Genomic DNA, 15,504 nt, shown 5'->3' with positions numbered 1-15,504 from the left:
AAGGCTTTTGTTGGCATATAAATGAAAGTCTATGTATTCCATTTTAAGAGTGTAGTCCATCATTAGACTAAGGTGATGCATGCAGTGATCAGTGAGGTGCATCGCAGTTCATCCAGCAGGTCATTTCAGTGAGGTATATCCTAAGTCCAAGGTTCAAGCAGTGGCATATGAAGTATCTCATGTCTTATAGTTGGAGTTGGCATCAGTTCATCCCCTGAAGTCCATTGTAACAGACTGAAGTGATGTCTGGCTGGCACCGGCTGCATTTAGTCGTCATCACTCAGAGACTTATAGCAGTGGAGTCCGACACCAAGCAGGAACAGAGGTGGATCTGGCCGGCTCTGGTAACCTTCGGGATATTAATCCAGAGGTTGAGACAGGGAAACAAATAGAGTAATATTAGCGTAGATGCCATTAAATATTTTGCAAAGTTATAGAGCATGATATATGTTTCTGGTTCTAGCAGACCTAATTAAAGCAGCCTAATTGTGAGTTGATGGATAAATTAGGTGAGTGCCTTGCTAAATAGATGAGTCTTTAGTCTAGACGTAAACTGAGTCAGTGTGTCTGCATCCCGAACAGTGCGAGGAGTTAATAATATTAAGAAGAGGTTCTGAGATTACAGGGAATATCCCTTTTAAGAGCTTAGTTGGTATTGGATCTAACATACAGTGCATCCGGAAAGTATTCACAGCGCTTCACTTTTTCCACATTTTGTTATGTTACAGCCTTATTCCAAAATGGATTAAATTCATTATTTTCCTCAAAATTCTACAAACAATACCCCATAATGACAACCTGAAAGAAGTTTGTTTGAAATCTTTGCAAATTTATTAAAAAAAAAAACAAAAAAAACACATGTACATAAGTATTTACAGCCTTTGCTCAATACTTTGTTGAAGCACCTTTGGCACCAATTACAGCCTCAAGTCTTTTTGAGTATGATGCTACAAGCTTGGCACACCTATTTTTGGGCAGTTTCTCCCATTCTTCTTTGCAGGACCTCTCAAGCTCCATCAGATTGGATGGGGAGCGTCGGTGCACAGCCATTTTCAGATCTCTCCAGAGATGTTCAATCGGGTTCAAGTCTGGGCTCTGGCTGGGCCACTCAAGGACATTCACAGAGTTGTCCCAGAGCCACTCCTTTGTTATCTTGGCTGTGTGCTTAGGGTCGTTGTCCTGTTGGAAGATGAACCTTCGCCCCAGTCTGAGGTCCAGAGTGCTCTGGAGCAGGTTTTCATCAAGGATGTCTCTGTACATTGCTGCATTCATCTTTCCCTCGATCCTGACTAGTCTCCCAGTTCCTGCCGCTGAAAAACATCCCCACAGCATGATGCTGCCACCACCATGCTTCACTGTAGGGATGGTATTGGCCAGGTGATGAGCGGTGCCTGGTTTCCTCCAGACATGACGCTTGCCATTCAGGCCAAAGAGTTCAATCTTTGTTTATCATGGTCTGAGAGTCCTTCAGGTGCCTTTTGGCAAACTCCAGGCGGGATGTCATGTGCCTTTTACTAAGGAGTGGTTTCCGTCTGGCCACTCTACCATACAGGCCTGATTGGTGGAGTGCTGCAGAGATATTTGTTCTTCTGGAAGGTTCTCCTCTCTCCACAGAGAAATGCTGGAGCTCTGTCAGAGTGACCATCAGGTTCTTGGTCACCTCCCTGGCTAAGGTCCTTCTCCCCCGATTGCTCAGTTTGGCCAGGCGGCCAGCTCTAGGAAGAGTCCTGGTGGTTCCAAACTTCTTCCATTTACGGATGATGGAGGCCACTGTGCTCATTGGGACCTTCAATACTGCAGACATTTTTCTGTACCCTTTCCCAGATCTGTGCCTCGATACAATCCTGTCTCAAAGGTCTACAGACAATTCCTTGCACTTCATGGCTTGGTTTGTGCTCTGACATGCACTGTTAACTGTGGGACCTTATATAGACAGGTGTGTGCCTTCCCAAATCATGTCCAATCAACTGAATTTACCACTGGTGGGCTCCAATCAAGTTGTAGAAACATCTCAAGGATGATCAGTGGAAACAGGATGCACCTGAGCTCAATTTTGAGTGTCATGGCAAAGGCTTTGAATACTTCTGTACATGTGATTTTTTTTCGTTTTTTATTTTTAATAAATTTCCAAAGATTTCAAACAAACTTCTTTCACGTTGTCATTATGGGGTATTGTTTGTAGAATTTTGAGGAAAATAATGAATTTAATCAATTTTGAAAAAAGGCTGTAACATAACAAAATGTGGAAAAAGTGAAGCGCTGTGAATACTTTCTGGATGCACCGTACATGTAGTGACTTTTAATGTTTCGATAAGTTTTGTTAGCTCTTCATGAACTCTGACAGCGAAGGAGGAAAATTATGAGATACTGTTTTCTGTGGTACTGTGACAGATGATTACATAATTCCAATTTTATTTCTGATTATTTCAATTTTATCAGTAAAAAAATTCATGAAGTCATTATTATTGTGATGCGACAGAGTATGTGGTTCAGTCGAGGCTTTATTCCTAACCAATTTAGCAACAGTACTGAATAAACACCCAGGATTGTTGTGGTAATTTTTTATGAGTTTGCTAAAATATACTGACCTGGCAGCTTTTAGTGACACTATCCTTCCATGCGCCACAAAATACCTCTAATTTTGTATTCTTCAACTTGCGCTCCATTTTCCAAGCTGCTCTCTTGAGAGCATGAGTGTGATCATTGTATCATGGTGCGGGGCTTTTTCCTTTAATTTTCTTTAATCGAAGTGGGGGGGGGGGCACACTATCATGAGTGCTATAGAAGACTGTTTTTATATTTTCTGATATTACTTTAAGTTCTTCTAGGCTTTTTGGCTTACTGAGTATATGAGATAAATCTGGAAGAATATTAGTGAAGCTATCTTTAGTGGTTGAAAGAATAGTTCTACCTGAAAGATAGCGTGGTGTAGATTGAGTAACATATCTGATCACAGCATACAAGAGACGAGGTAATGATCTGAGACGTTCTATGAATTCTGAGATGATCTCAGAATTTCTATAGTATCAATATCAAATCCATATGACAGAATTAAATCTAGTGTATGATTATGGCGATGAGTTGGTCCTGTCACATTTTGTCTGACTCCAAGAGAGTTTAGAATATCGATAAATGCTAATCCCAATGTGTCATTTTCATTATCTACTATAAAGGGGAGGGCGCCAGAGCATATTACAGTGTCTGACATAATTTTCACACACCTCTTTAATATTATCTTTAGTGATATTTGATTGGTGGAGCCGGACATCGTTAGTGCCAACATGAATAACAATTTTAGAAAAACTATGTTTAGCATTAGCCAGCACTTGTAAATTTTATCTGATGTCAGATGCTCTGGAACCAGAAATGCATTTAACAATAGTGGCTGGAGTCTCTATTTCCAATTCCTTACAATAGAATCTCCTAAAACCAAGGCTCTTTCAACATGATTCTCAGTGGGTACATCACTGTGTGGGGAGAATCGAATGGAAACCCTAACAGGAACGGGAGTAGTGTCGCTTTGCTGAGTGAGTATGCCGCTGAGACGTCACCCAAATGCCCTGCTGCAGGGGCTCTACAGCTGGAACCAAAGTCTGTGTGTTGCTCGCTGTACTGCCCGCATCTGAAACAGTATCTACCTGTTTCTCTTTCTCACTGACCTCCACTAGCATTCAGATGCGTGTCTCTAACTCATTAACCTTCTCCGTCAGCCTGACTAATTCCTTACATTTATCACATGTAAGCCCCTCACTACTGACAAAAGAAGCTATAGTAAATATGTGGCAGTAAGCAATAACATGAGTTGATACCATGACTTACCGCAATTGTTTGTTGTTGTTGTAGTTGTTATGGTTGTTCTTGAGGGGCGAGGGTTCGAGATCGATGAGAATGCCTCACGCAGTTGTTTGCTGTTGTTGTGTTAGTTCCTAATCAGCAGATGTTTGAGATTGATGCAATAATCTGTGTAAATCACAGAGGAGAAAACGAATGCACACGGTTGAATTGCACGTGGTAATATACACGCAGTTAAAACAGTAGAAAAGCGGGTGGGGGGTTGGGGGGGCAACGAAGCACGCGGTAAAATAAAACGATGAGCATAGAAGAATAAGCAATGCTAAGCAGGTTAGCAAGCTACAAACAAACAGACTCATGCAGCATGCTGGCAGCATCCAGAACAGGAAACTGGAAGTCACAATTATTACTTTATTTCTCGCAAGTGCGAAATACTGTACAGTTGCAATTGTGAGTTTAAATCTTGCAATTCCAACTTTATTTCTCTGAATTGTGACTTATATCTCGCATTTGTTACTTTAAATGTCGCCATTGTGAGTTTAAATCTGACAGTTGCAGCCTAGTCTCATAGAATGAACGTTACTATAACTACATTTTTGCAAACTGAGTTTTACGTGCTGCTTTCTGTTTTGCTGCAGTTTCCTGGTGAAGTTAACACTAGAGGTGCTACAACAACTGTGCATTTTATTCACTTTCACACAAATTATGGGTACTATGGCTGATTATGGCTTTTTAAACACTTATTTTTTGCACTATTACTCACGCCCTGCTATGTTATTATATACCAAAACACTTTTAATCTAACGTATAATTTGAAAAACTATACATTTTAACGTTTGAATTACATTTTAACGCTTGAATTACCACCTACATTTACACACTTATTCCAATGTGATCAACTTCTGCGGTGATCACCTGGTAGAGTGTTGGACTTTGGACTCGGAGACCGAACCTCAAGCCCAGTCAAGAACGTATGAAATGAAAGTGAAGCAAAGTGCCATAGAAGTGACATGAAATGACATGGTTGCTTCAATAAATTTGCTTTTCATGTCACTATCGGTTAGGTTTAGGCATTGTTTTAGGGTAAGGATATCTGTATTGTTTATCTCTCATTGTTCTTTTAAGACACTATTGGTTAGCTTTAGGTTAAAGTTTTAGGTAAGGGAGGTGAGATTTACTCGTTAAAAAATCTATCTAATATTCATCTAAAAAACGTAGTCTGATTACAACATAATTTCACTCGATTTTGTGCCCCCTGCTGGACATTTCACTGGGAAACTGCAGTCAAATGTGTAATGAAGCATGCAATTTTGGTTTGCAAAAAAGTGAGACTTGTGTCTCTGCAGAAGAAAAAATGTCCGTTTCCCAATCAGTGGGCGTTTTCTAATCGGGATAGGTGTTTTTCAACCGCTTTACACGATTTGCCTACTACACTGAGATTCCCTACTTTCATCGGATAGTTGAAAAATGCCCATCCTGGTTTGAAAATGCCCACAGATGGGGAAACGCCCATTATTGTTCCGCAGAGATTTAAAAAATGTTGCCATTGTCGAGTAAATTTCATGAGATCAGGCCGGACAATTGACACTTTATATCTTGCAATTAAGAATGTAAATCTAGCAATTCTGACTTTATTTTTTGGAATTGTGACTTTATCTCTCCATTGCCATTTTTAATATCACAATTGCCTATTTATTTCTCAGAAATTCTGACTTTAAATCTTGATATTGTGAGTTTAAATCTATTGTGAGTGTATTATTTTTTTTTTTTTTTGCCTGTTTTAACATCCATCAGGCGAAAATCTTAAAATCTGATCACTTACCACACCTTTTCTTAACAACCCACATGAGATATCATTCTTTCATTCAGTTACACCATTCTTTCATTTAGTTACACCAATTGTATTACTTTGAGTGAGACGTCTGTTCAAAGCCCTAACCCTAAGTACGCAATAGTAGTGATGCTTGCCTTAGCAAACACCACTAATAACTTTTAGAGGGGGAAATTCAGAGTAAGAGAGAGAGAGAGAGAGAGAGAGAGAGAGCTGGACAGCAATGCTTGGCATCCAAAAGACAAAAGGGTGGGACTGGCAGGCAAAGCGGCGATGAGTAAAGCTCATGTTCTCCTTCACTAGCCCCTCATCAAGCGCATTTGATTACAATAAGGCTTGGAGATAGAGAACTTTTCACAGGATTACCGCCAGTTATTCCAACACACGCACACGCACACATGAACACACTCAGACTCATTCATTGTTGGATGCTGCACTGTCTGTGTGAAACCTGAGCCGGGTGAAGCTATAATGGGCAGTATGTTGATGATGTGAAGACTGGTTGAGCCGGAGAGGGAGTTTCCAATGTATTCTCTGATCCACATTTGAATCTGTTAGGCAGTCTTTTTCGCTTTGATCTTGGAGAAGCTAAAAGAGGGAATGTAAAGGTAAGGATTTTGTTTATATTATGTAGGTTTAAGGAATATAGTCCCCTGTTGATGGTTAGTCTAAATAGATTTAATCTTACACCCTTTTGGAAAAAAAAATGACAAATGACATCTTAATATCCCAATTTTTCTCCTAGACAGCAATGGTATTAAATGGTGAGAGAATGGAGACTTTTCACTGAAGTTTCATGCTTAGATTTTTCTCCTGAGAAAAAGATCCCTGTAATCTCCTCTAGAGTTTCAGAACAATGTCTCAAACTGTGTTCAGATTTGCCAAGATACCAAAGCCTGCAATTCAAAGTTTGAGGTTTTAATATGAACTCAAACATTTCTCATCAAATTCTTCCGAGACCAAATGATCTATGCTACTCTATCCACAACAAATTTAGCACTCTACTCTTACTGTTACAATTTGTGTCTCATTTGTGTCCATTTTGAAACATCTGAGACAATACTTAAAAGAAACATAATATAAGTTTTTCTCTGGGATTGTATGGGACTTTATTCATGTACTAATGTATCTACTTACAATGCACATGTTTTCTACCAGAAAAGTTGGTATCTTTTGTAAATTGTGTATGTATTTCTATACCTTATTACAGATAATTATCTAACATCATTTCAGTATCACCAGGCCAATTTACAAAGAATAATTAAGTTTACTTGATTATGTTGAATTATGAACACAGTGGCGAAGGGTGAACAGTCGTCTTCATATGCACCATGTTTATTTAACAAATGTTAAATCTTTAGCCTACTTTAAATGTGAAGTTTGTAATTTTTGAAATGTTAAAATATTTTAACCTATCTCAGATTAATATGCAGCTCAACTACAATCTGTTCATAGGTTGGTTTCCTGCCAAAAAGTGTAGACACTGTGGCTCTATGGCACTTTCTAAATATTTCTCGATTTGTTTGAGTGTCTTGACCAGCCCGTCACAGCAACATTGACTCAACCAATATTTTGGGGCAAGACTTTCTTTTTGTCTAACCAACAGCAAACATGAGGATGGTTCGGGAAACCTGTTTGAAAACTGAATTATTTTTGCAGTTCCACCTGGGGCCTATACCATGAAGCTAGTTGAACAAACTCTGGGTTACAGGATTGGTTTTGAGTAAAAAAAAATAAATAAAAAATAATCCAATCAGGCTTAATTGGTACCAATGGTGCATTCAAGTCACGTCAGAATGATCGTATTTACAGTATGAGTAAAGCGCACATGAACGCCACCGCAAAGTCATGAACAGGGTTGAGGAGTAACGGAATACATGTAACGGGATTACGTATTTAAAATACAAAATATAAGTAACTGTATTCCACTACAGTTACAATTTAAATCACTGGTAATTAGAATACAGTTACATTCAAAAATATTTTGATTACTGAAGAGATTACTTTGCATTTTATGGTCATTTGTTTCATTTAATATTTAGTCCTTTCAGATGGAAAACATTTATACATATAAATGATGCGATCCAAAGTGCATTTGAACAGCAGTGAAACACTTTCTTATGATGTGTTACATTCATACGAGCAGACAGAGAAGTAAGTTTGAAGTAAGTTTGGAGCAGAAGAAATAGAAATAAACCTTGTGTAAATTGTCAGCTTGATGCTAAGCTAAAATGCTATTTCTAGCCATTTTACATGCACATGTTACCAGGCACGATCATATTTTTTTTATCAAGGAAATTCACGTTGGATCATAATTTCTTTTTTTCTAGTAAGACCTTTGATATTAGGGCAAAAATCATATTCATACATTTTTGTATTGTTTCCTGTAAAAATATCTAAAAATCCTTATCTTAAACAACACTGCATAAGATATTTCAGTTTTTCAGAGAATGTATTTTTAACATGTGTATTTTGTCTTACTGTACTGGCAGAGTTTTTATAGTCAAAGCAAGTGAAAAATCTACCAGTGTTGAAGAAGTAATCCAAAGTATTTAGAATAAGTTACTGACCTTAAGTAATCTAACAGAATATGTTACAAATTACATTTTACAGCATGTATTCTGTAATCTGTAGTGGAATACATTTCAAAAATAACCCTCCCAACACTGTCGTAATTATGAGTTGGAAACTCTGTTTTTTCTTTAAGCCCAACTTTCCGAGTTGGGAGCATGTAGATTTAAGAATCATGGCAGGAAGCATGCCCTGGGAATACCATAAATTACTATGGCGATGAACACTGGTAAAAGCTGAACCTCCTTCATAGTACCTAAAACCCAGGGTTGATGCAAACTAAACTGAAACTTACCTGGCTAGACACCTAAATTGGCTTCATGTTATAGGCCCCTGGTGATGCTCAGACTGAGCTCAATGTGAATTTGACAACAGGAGGTTGAAAGTTTTGCTGCTGAAATCGGTCTATGCTTACCGAAATTCAAACTACTGCCCCCAGTAGCCAAAGCCGGAAGTTTTTTTAAGTAAAATGTCCACAGGGTGGTGCCAAAAGCGAGTCTTATTTTTTTGTTGTAAATGATGTAATAAAGTCAAGAGGAATGCATATAACTGTACACCCAACCCTAAACAAAACCATCAGTGAGGTAAAAATGTAATGTAAGAGCAAAAATGCACTTCTGAATTGCACTCAGCATTGTTTATGTAAATGCAATTAATTCCTGTTTTCCACAGGACCAGACTACCACAGGGAAAGGCAAACATATTCGAATTGATGCAAAAATGTTTGATGGGGGGTGTCTCTTGTCTGTAATTCTGTAAAATGTGGTTGATTTCAGGATACATGAATATTCCTAAGCAGTATGTCAATTTTCTGTGTGATAATTTTGTGACATTAGTGGCTCAGAAATTACACACTTTACCTAAAAGAAACTTTGTTTTCATGCAGTGACAGACAAAATAGAACATCAACACCTCCAAATAAATGTTTATGGGAAACATCAGTGCAGATGGTAACCAGGCCTGGCCCAGCAGCAGTCTTCAAGATGTAGACTTGGTCTCACATGGGTGGCAACCCACCAACTGTTAAAACTTACTGGAATGACTGTAAGGATTTCCTTCTCTACCTCTTTGCAGGTATAAATGTATTACTTAGTTCGTACTGATTTAAACAGTCTAATGACTAATCTAGACAAAACCTAACATTTGTGTGTTAATAAGACTCAGGGGATGCAGAATTGCAGGAGGGAGGGTGAGGTGGAAATAAGGTTTACCAACTGACATGATATACACCGCACTAAATGTCAAGTGTGAAAGGCTGTTCTTTAATTTATACTAGCACCCTTAACTCGCAGCCAGACAGTTGTTTTTCTGCTTAGAAAGAATGGAGGGGTTTGAGGGGCCAAGTTCACTAGTCTCAGCTCTCTCACATGATAAGGTCAAGCTGGGGACGAGTGAGGGGTCTGGCCGTTTATGCGTTCAGGGTGAGTGGTCTTGATTGGGTGGGGGGGATCAGTGTTGATTCTCTGTAGAAGGAAAGAGGGTGTTGGCAGAGGTTAATGGTGGGGATTTTTTATCTTTTCGATCTTAGTTGAATCTTTTAAATCAATTTAACAAAATGATTAATTCAGATTCATTCAGATTTGTACATTTATTTGTTCAGTGACTCTTTCTGTAGGTTACATACTGTAATTATAGCAGTTGGTGGCAACCCTTGAGTGTTTTGTGTTATGAGTGAGTTACTGAATCATTCACAGATTAGTAAAAATGTCATTCATGTTATGTCACAAATGTCATTCATGACTGATACAAGTTTTAATATACTTTATTACAATTTTCTTCTAAACAGATCTACTAGGAGACTCAAGAAATAATATTTAAGTACCATAAACATTTCCCCCACAAATGACAACAAAGCAGATCTATCATTTTTGCTTGACTTTTATCAAGCTATAGAAAAAAAGACTACAATAGTCTAAATAAATGGATTACGAGCCTCAATAACGTTGGGATTGTATTTCTGCCCTCTTTCTCTCCTTGTTGAAATAGATTGAATCACATGCTGAATTGAACGAACAACATGCCCCCCTTTTGTTCTGTCATTGTCGGTCAGCAGATTCTTGTTCTGTTCGTTCACAAATGATATGTCTGATATTCAGCACCGTTCTGACTAATTTTGTTCAGTGAAGGGAGTATTCTTTCAGAAGGTCAAACCAATGATATGCCCCTTCACAGACCGCACTTGAAAGAAATTTCTTGAATGCAAGAAATTGAGTCTTTAGATGCAGGAAAATTCCACCAAAGCAGCTTCACGAAGGAAAGACTTGAGTGAATGAAAAAGAATCAGTGCATGGAAGTGAACGAGAGTGATTTGCTCACTTAAAAGATTAGTTGAATGAAACACCACTAGTAAGAGTGAACATTCATGCTGTTAAGGGAGATATCACGAGAGGCAGGCATTGTAATTTCTCTGATCATTTCCTACCACTTTGCTTCGACATTACCCCCCGTTCATTAGTAGTCATTATAATTCCCAGTAGAGACCATTAGATAAAAACTTCAATGAGGGTCGAGAGTGAGAGAGGCCGAAAAACAGCAGTGAAACAAACGATCACGTGTGAAGATCATGAGGGGTATGTTGTGGTCTCTCTGGATGGAGCTACACTGTGTTACTTTCAAGTGATTTCTGTTCAGCTTAAAAGACATACACTCATAAAGTTAGGTTGGATTAAATCATTGGAATGTATCATTTTGTTTCACCCCTCAACTATCCTGTTGAATGAGTTCAAAGAAATGTAACATTGGCAGGCTTTGATAAATATGATTTTGGAGTTTCATAAATCTGCGGTGACCGCAACTATGCATCATCTATTTAAACCATAAAAGTAATCCATATGACTCCAGTGGTTAAATCTATATCTATAGAAGCAATATGATAGGTGTGGGTAAGAAACAGATCAATATTTAAGTCCTTTTTTACTATCAATCTCCACTTTCTCTTTTACATTCTTATTCTTTTGATTTTGCCCATTCGCATTCTTCATGCATATCGCCACCTACTGGGTATGGAGGAGAATTTGTAGTAAAAAAAGGTCTTAAATATTGATCTGTTTCTCACCCACACTTATCATATTGCTTTATATCAGCCAGTGGCCACCCTGCTCTCTAGATTTCGTTATCGGCATAGGCCATGAAAAAAGAAAACACATATATAATTCAACCATTACTAATAATTCTTTTCACATTAAAGCAACTCAGTAGATACTTCTCTCTGCCTTTGCATTTTACATTTGTTTTACATTGCATTAATACATTTATTGACATTTTCATTCAAAGCTTTTTTGTAATCAGCATGATCATTCCATGGGAATCAGCCCATGACTTTGATGTTGTTGACATTGTTAGCTTGGATTGGAGTCACTGAGTACGTTTACATGGGCAATTATAATCGAGCTACTATCAGTTTTTATGCTGTCGAATAAAGTCTTCATCTCTCTGTCCAAGTATACAACACCATGTGCAATCGAATAGCTTAAGGAAGACATCAGCTAAGGAAGTGACGTCGATGGTTTCCAGTTGACCTTTTGCGTCATATTAGCGCATCAAAGATGTAAGCTATCTAGCTTCTCAACAGCGAAATGCACAAAACGGGCACAGCAACATGGAAATCTTTACAGCCACGTGCATTTCTAACATTCTTTAGGTATTGATTTTGTTGCAGATCAGATGTAAATTATCCATTGTACTTAAGCAGAAGACGACACAATTTGCTACTCTGCATAACAATACAAGCTTTTCTTTGTTTCACTTAGCGCATTCAATTATCCTTATAACTCTGTGTAAAGCAAAATAATGATGTTTAGACTGAGGAGAGATGTCATGAATAAACAGACAATTAAGGAAATATATGGTTTGTCTATATTTTCCTAGCAACCGCTGGTATTTTTATATGTTTGTTGTCTGAATACTTGAACAGTTCTGCATCTGTCACTGAACCTGTCATTTGCTTCAGGCTGCATATTCAATAAATATATTGCTTTCTGCCTCATTCTATGAATGGAATTCACATGAGATAAGTAAAAGGAGCTGTTATAACCACTTGATGATTGAAAGTAAGATATATGTTGTAGATAATGTGTAATTTGTAATGTTTACATTCTGCAATCATGACGCTAATGCTACTGCTAGCATGCTAACCTTGGCCATAGTATGCACCTTGTTATGCTCTTTTATTGAATTTTTGATCGAATTTGTGAAAATAGTCCAATTAAGATCATGAAAAAGGTTTTACTTGTTTTTAAATAAAGACATTTGATGATACTGCAGAAATCGGTGTTCTGACAAATTTCCCGCAAACTTGCTGCAAATTTCCCAATCATTATTTTAAAATGCAAATGAGCTTGCGATTCACCGTAAATGTTTGCAAGAAAATTACCTGTAGTGGTGAAGCTGCAGCAAACCTTTGACAACAATGAAGAGTTTGCCGCAAAGCTCATTTGCATGTGAAAATAATGAGTGGCAAATTAGCAGGAAATTTGCTGCATGTTTGCCAGAACTTTCGGTTTTTGTAAGGGTTAACGTGTATTTATACTGGATGAAGCTGAGCTACAATCACATTATCTAGGTCTGTATGTTCCATTTTGCAAAAAATGACTGGTAGCTATGATTTCAGTCAGACTGAAGCATTTACATGACATTTTACAAATGGAATAATCTAGTTTTGGTTCACCCCTCAACCATGCTGTTGAAATTTGAAGAAATTAGTGCAAATGTTACATTGGCAGTCAGCTTTGACAGTTCAGTTTCATAAATCTGTAGTAACTGACAACCATAAAAATCAGCTGTAATGCAATTACTCACTAGTATTTCACATTAACGCAAGTCAAGAATTGCAACACATTGCATCAGCTACTTTCTACCTCATATTTTAGGCAATGTTTAAAGAATTTACGACTCAGCTGGGACTGCTTGGATTTGCAATTGAAAGCCTAAGTAATAGTAGTGTTTGCAAACTTTTCAAAGCGATTTTTGCCTGGTGGATCTTAAAACAGGTGGGAAAAAAAAAAAAACCATAGACTTCTATTAAAAGAGGGACAGAGCCATATCTAGAATATCATAGCAACCACCCACAACATTCTACCACTGTGGCAGTGAGTTTTGCATGGCCAAGCACCACTCAGTAAATATAAAAATCTAATTTAAAATCTGTAACTAAAATAAATATCTATGAAATCAACTCCAAATATAGTCTAATAGTGAATCAAGTCATATACCTGCTATACAGAAGGCAGTTTCGAATCCGTAATAACATTACTAGGGATTCTGAACAGCAGGATACAGCTGCATCACTTACATGCACAATGCATCACGTAATATAATATTCACCCATTTTGTTGATAACAGAAGGCCATTTCTGCACCCACACCCCTCCACACCCACATTACACTGCACTGAGGGGCACGGAATTAGCATTTGATTAGCCTCTGTAATCAGGGTCTGCTCCAGACACAATAATGACATTATTTCAGCATTACAGATTCTTATCGAACAAAGCACTGAGCTCATGTCCTTAAAAAACACTCTGGACTGTATTTACAGCAACATAGAAGAAGCATACTCACCCAATTTATTTCAAAAAGCTGCAAAATAAATGATTTTGGCTGGAATGGGAATGCTACAGGGCACTTTCCACACACTTTGAATGGAGGTGCTTAACCTCACCAGGAAGTCAAACTACATATGTGCTAATTTATTTTACATTTGAGGTTACATTGAGGTTTGCAATTTTTGCAAACCCATTACCAAAATGTGGTACATTATATGTTCTAGCAATAAACATGAAATGAAACATAAAAATGAAATAAACATATCAAAGTAATCGTGCAAATAGGATACACTAGAGACTAATAAAATAAAAATATGGCAGAATGGGTAACAAGTAACAGTTTCAGATTTGCTAAATTAAGCTGTCACTCAATAGGGTCTTGATAGTTTGGCACCAAATGGTTTGTAGTCATTGATAACCTTTTATAACCTGTAAATTAAAATACAATAGGATCGTTTTTTCTTTTTGGTAACAGGGTTGAATGATTGAGCTTTACACTTTAGTTTGTGTAAAAACTGAGAAAATGAATGCCATTCTGTAAAAAGGGTCCAAATGATATAAAACACCAGAATAGGTAACAGGGTTGCTGATTTCCCATAAAGTAAAGAAAATATTTTTTGATCATTTTTATTATAGAAACATTGATAACATGGTTGAATGCTTGAGGTTTTCGAATGTGGTCAACGCTAAAATGTGTAAAAAGTGAGAAAAATCGAATGAAAGTATTTACTTGTCTTCAGGCCATGGCATCCTATGCCCCAATGTCACAATTTTATATAATGTTCTATAAGGGGTGACAACATGCAGTAACATTGTTGCAAACAAATTGTAGGACACAGCTAAATGTTTTTGATCATTAAAATAGGTTAATAATTAATAATAATAATAATAATAATAATAATAATAATAATAATATTTCTACCGTAAATTTAATATCAGTTCAACAGAGGTGATTTTAACATTCAACTCTAATTTTTTTTTTTTTACGTTGTAGCTTAATAACTGCACTAGTCTCAATGACCATCCTCCTGGCAAGGATCGCTGGATATTTCTGAAGAGCAAGAGATAATTACAGTCAGTCCTGCTTTGGAGTATGTGAGCATCTGAGAGGCGTACGGATTCCACATCACACCAGACTGCATTTTGTTTTACAAGAGCATTCTGTATTTTACGTGGCATCTTCATAGTTCACACTTCCTTCCCCACACATTAAAAGCAAAACATTTAATTTAGAGATCTGAAAAATGACAAATGGTGGACTTCTCATAAAACATGTTTCAAAAGCACTTCATAAAATACACATGGTTACACAAGACTACAGAAATTTCTTAAAATTACTTACCATGTCTTCTTTTCAATTTGGGTACAAATAAATGAATAAAGGGTTTAATAATAATACAATATACCTGCCCACATGGCTGTAATTTAAACCGCATACTACACAGGACCATGGAATAAGGTCAAGATGTAATGGTATTACCATGGTTTAATATATGTGTATATATATATATATATATATATATATATATCACACACACACACACACACACACACACACACACACACTTTGTTCATTTTATATATATATATATATATAGTTTTTGAAAAATCTTGGATAAGCATGTAAATACCATTGTATATGAAAATGTCAATTATTCTGGATTCAATACAAGTTAAGCTCAGTCGACAGCATTTGTGGCATAATATTGATTACCACAAAAACTGATTTCGACTCATCCCTCCTTTCTTTAAAAAAAAAAAAAGCACA

General features: G+C 37.1%; 1 long non-coding RNA gene across 1 annotated transcript; it reads left to right on the top strand.

Moving 5' to 3' along the window:
• Positions 1-5,896: 5,896 nt before the first annotated feature.
• LOC127433621 (uncharacterized) lies at positions 5,897-15,190 on the top strand. Its single transcript, XR_007895906.1, has 3 exons — positions 5,897-6,231; positions 9,081-9,268; positions 14,731-15,190. It is a non-coding gene; the product is annotated as an uncharacterized LOC127433621 (long non-coding RNA).
• Positions 15,191-15,504: the final 314 nt, after the last annotated feature.

Source organism: Myxocyprinus asiaticus, chromosome 43, assembly GCF_019703515.2.
Source record: "Myxocyprinus asiaticus isolate MX2 ecotype Aquarium Trade chromosome 43, UBuf_Myxa_2, whole genome shotgun sequence".
NCBI classification, from domain to species: Eukaryota; Metazoa; Chordata; class Actinopteri; order Cypriniformes; family Catostomidae; genus Myxocyprinus; species Myxocyprinus asiaticus.
This window is presented reverse-complemented; position numbering and strand designations above follow the sequence as displayed.